The sequence below is a fragment of the Mesoplodon mirus genome (genome assembly GCF_964341445.2).
Source record: "Mesoplodon mirus genome assembly, chromosome: 5".
Lineage (NCBI taxonomy): Eukaryota > Metazoa > Chordata > Mammalia > Artiodactyla > Ziphiidae > Mesoplodon > Mesoplodon mirus.
Window position 1 is genome coordinate 68582043 of NC_138980.1, and position 4116 is coordinate 68586158.

Below are 4116 nucleotides of genomic sequence, written 5' to 3' on the forward strand. Positions count from 1 at the left end.
CACACTTTTTTTTTTTTTTTTTTTTGCGGTACGCGGGCCTCTCACTGTTGCAGCCTCTCCCGTTGCGGAGCACAGGCTCCGGACGCACAGGCTCAGCAGCCATGGCTCACAGGCCCAGCCGCTCCGCGGCATGTGGGATCTTCCCGGACTGGGGCACGAACCCGTGTCCCCAGCATCGGCAGGCAGACTCTCAACCACTGCGCCACCAGGGAAGCCCCAATGGCACACTTTTGTTTGCTGTGACTGGGGGGACAGAGAGGGGAGGTGACATGGTGAAAAGAATTGGCCCCTCCCAAGGAGGGTTTGTGAGCACCCAACTTGTGACCAACAACCCAGATGGGACAACAGGTCTGGGGCCTAAAGGAAACCAGGTTGGGAGAAGGAAGGCCCTGAGCACCCTGGCCCGGGTGTCAGCGGGGCCTCAGGGGGGCTCAGGGATGAGTCTGGGACTCTCAGACCTTGCCTGCTGGGTGACTGATGCCAAAAACCCTGGAAAACGTGAGAGGCCCTCAGAGGGTCTGCAGGTCTGAGCTGCTATCTGTGCTCAGACCTTCCTTGCAAACCAGAGAAGAGGAACAGGCAGAGGTGAGAGCAGAACTGAGCTGGTCCAGGGCAGCTGAGGCTGCAGGAGAAAGCCAGTGGGAACCATCATGCCTGACCCAGGGCTGAGCAGGCTGCAAGCCTCTCGGAGTAAAACAAGCCCCTTTTTCCATTGCTGCTTCCTCCTCCCCAGCCCCAGGCTACGTCAGCACCCACATGTGCTGCTCAGATCGTGGTTTGCCACCACTGTGGCCAGCCCAGGGCTCAGGAAGTGACTCTTGCTTTGGTTCTGTCTGGGGTGCCTGTCACACTTTCCGATGGCTGATCGGCTCTGCTGGAAACGTGGAGGGCCTGGCCTTCAATGGGTCTGGGGGTAGCTCTGCTCCCACCCCAGGGAGGGTCTTTGGGTGCGGAGAGAAGAAACCTGAAGAGGCCAGGTATGGGGTTGGACAGAGGGTGCACTGAGAGGGTGGGGAGAAGTGGAGACATGGAGGAAGGGGGGAAATGAGAGAGAATCATCCCAGAGTGTTGTAGTGTGAAACCATCTCATCTCCTCCAATTACAGACAGGAAACCAGGTGCCAGAGGAGACCCTGAGCCCTAGGATAGGTGGAGAAGGGCAAGTTCTGAGACAGGCCCGTGCAGAGTGATGCTGAGGCCTGAGGAAGAGGGGGGCCCACTGGGCTCTGAAGAGGTGCCTGGCATGCGCCCTCCAGATGGCATCCGGGGCTGCAGGGAAGAGCCCATGGAGGATTGGCCCAGGTGGGGATCTGCCTGCGAGAGTTGGGGTCTGGGCTGCTGTCCTCAGAGTCTGCCTGAGGGGTCATGTGCCGGACAAAGTTAGGTAAGGCCTGAAGTGGAAGTCATAGAGGTGGCACAGAGGGGCCATTGAGGGAAGAGGGAGGGAGTGGGTCAAGATAGATGACCTTTATCGTTTAGGCCTGCTCTCCTGGTCCTCTCTGCCCCAGAGTATCCTGCAGATGCAGAAAGAGGCTGCTGTCCCTGGACATCAGTCCCCCTGCCCTGTGCTGAGTGGCCCCTCTCCCAGGCTCAGGGCCAGCAAGATCCTGGGCTTAGAGGACAGTCCATCCTGTGGTGGCTTCCTTGCTCCCCCCACCCCCAGCTGAGTGTGCAGCAAAGCTGGTTGCAGAAATCTCTGGAAGCTCGTTGGGCAGGCAGAGGGAGGGGAGTGTTACATAAGAGCCCACTGATGTGCAGGAAGTCTAGAGCAGCCTTTAGATTAGAAAGGCAGCGTTCCCATCCAGCCCAGAAAGGCAGGAATAGCAACGGCGGTTATTTCTGGCCCCTCACCACCACCCAGCACCAGGGCTGCTCAGCTTCGTGGTGGGTGAGCTTGGACTCTGCAGACCTGGGGGGAGGGCAGGGAGCGGGGACAGGTAGCCCCTGGGGTTACCCCACTCTGGTACTGGCCTAACCGTCCCCTCCCTCTAAACACCAGGATGCTGAAATCGGTGGTGGTGCTCGTTTCCTCTGACTTTCCTTAACCTCTAGACGCATTCTCTATCCCCACCCCACCCCCAAGTCACATTTACAATGTGACAGCCTCCATGCTAAACACTTGACAGGCATTTGTCCTCACAATGCCTTATGAAGTAGGTTCCATTCTCATCCCCATTTCACTGAAGAGGAAACAGGTTCAGAGAGGGCAGGCGACTTGCTCAAGGTCAGAGCGCCCGGCAGTGGTAGAGCCAGGATTCCAATCCAGACAGTCTAGAACCCTCTAGCTGAACCCCAGCTCATCCCAAGAACTGTTTTCTGGGGCCCTAGAATGAATCAGACAAAGCTTTCATCTTACCGGGTTCTTGAGTCAAATCGAATAGGGGAAGCAGACACGTGAACACATCATTTCAATTCATTCATTCAACGATTACTTATCACACATCTGCTCCACTCTAGGCATTAAAGATATAAGGAGAAGTAAGGAGGGTTCTGCCTTTTTTGCAGGTCATAGCCCAGTAAGGCAGACAGACAAGTAAACAAGCAATTTTAACAGTGTGATATGTGCTATCATGGGGGAAGCACAGTGACTGTGGGAGCCCCTAATCCAGCTCCCACCCACTGACGTGGTTCCCAGTCAGTCAGAGAGCCGACTCACCATTTTAAAATAATTCCAGGAGGCTGGGTGGGGGAGGAATGGTGGTGACACCAGCCAGGAAACCATGCAATCATCCAGGACAGAGGGTGAGGTCTGGGTGCATCAGCACCAGCTATCACAGAGACTCTCTTCAGGGGCCTCCCAGTCAGAGGCAGAGAGCAAGAAAAACTGACACCCAAATTTACTGACAGGCATCTCAGCCCAAAATGCATCCATTTCCCATGGTACAGAGGCAATAGGATAGTTAGAGAGGCTGGATGGAAGAGTCCTCTCTTTTTCTTCCTCTAATCATCACCCTATCTGGTCTACCCATATTATGGGGAACGCTGTTTTAGGGCAAAGTCAAAATGAGTGACTGAAGAGGAAGCTGGCACCCAGAACCAGGGAGAAGAGCTTCACTTGGGCAGAGGCTGCACTTCTGTTCCTATCAGCAAAGGGAGGGGATCTTTGGAACTGAAAGGACCCAGTTTCCCTCTGGTCAAGCCACAGAGAGAGCCATCATGGCAGGATGACGATGTCTTTAGGCTGACATTGGACTCTGTTTTTTTCAAAAATATATTGCAGTAAAATATACATAACATAAAATTTACCATTTTAACCATTTTAAGTGTCCTATTCAGTGGCATTAAGTACATTTGCAATGTTGTGCAACCATCACCAGTATCCATATGCAGAACTTTTTTTTATCATCCCAAACAGAAACTCTGTACCCATGAAACAGTAATTCCCCATCCTGTTCCCTCCCCTCTGGCCCCTGGTAACCTCTGTTATAGTTTTTGTCTCTCTAAATTTGCCTATTCTAGGTACCTCATGTAAGTGAAGATATTTATCCATAATATTTGTCCTTTTATGCCTGGCTTAGCATAATGTTTTCAGGGTTCATCCATGTTGTAGCATGCATCGGAATTTCATTTCTTTCTAAGGCTGAATAATATTCCATTGTATGTATGTACCACATTTTGTTTTGTTTATCCTCTCATCTGTTGATGGACATTGGGGTTGTTCCTACCTTTTGACTATTGTGAATAATGAATATTAGTGAGCAAGTATTTGTTTATGGATTCTGTTTCTATTCATCATTCATCTCATCTCAGCAATTACCAGAGGGATTAAAGTTAGATTTAAGAAGGATTTTCTGGTTTCCTACTACCAGTGACCAAAGCAGCAGCATCTCCCTCTTTGGATAGTTTTCTTAACTCAAGTTTCTTCTACCTCCTCTAATCCCACCCCTAGACTGAGGTAATGCCCAGAATGGCTGCACTGGTATTAGAAAGAGGCTTTACAGGGGTCACTCTGGGGTCATAGCTCTGGATGGTTTATTTTTAGGAGCTGGGTGGCAGGGGTCTCACGGTCTTCTCTTGGGCTCTGGGTACTTTTGCCACCACTACCCACCCCAGACCCAGACTTTCTCCTTTCCCTGGCAACATCCAGGCTGTCTCCCTTTTTCTCTCCCAGGCTAAA

General features: G+C 52.0%; 1 long non-coding RNA gene across 1 annotated transcript; it reads left to right on the forward strand.

Moving 5' to 3' along the window:
• Positions 1-882: 882 nt before the first annotated feature.
• Positions 883-3769, forward strand: LOC309805050. Its single transcript, XR_014294219.1, has 3 exons — positions 883-977; positions 1106-1383; positions 2991-3769. It is a non-coding gene; the product is annotated as an uncharacterized lncRNA (long non-coding RNA).
• The last annotated feature ends 347 nt before the right edge of the window (positions 3770-4116 follow it).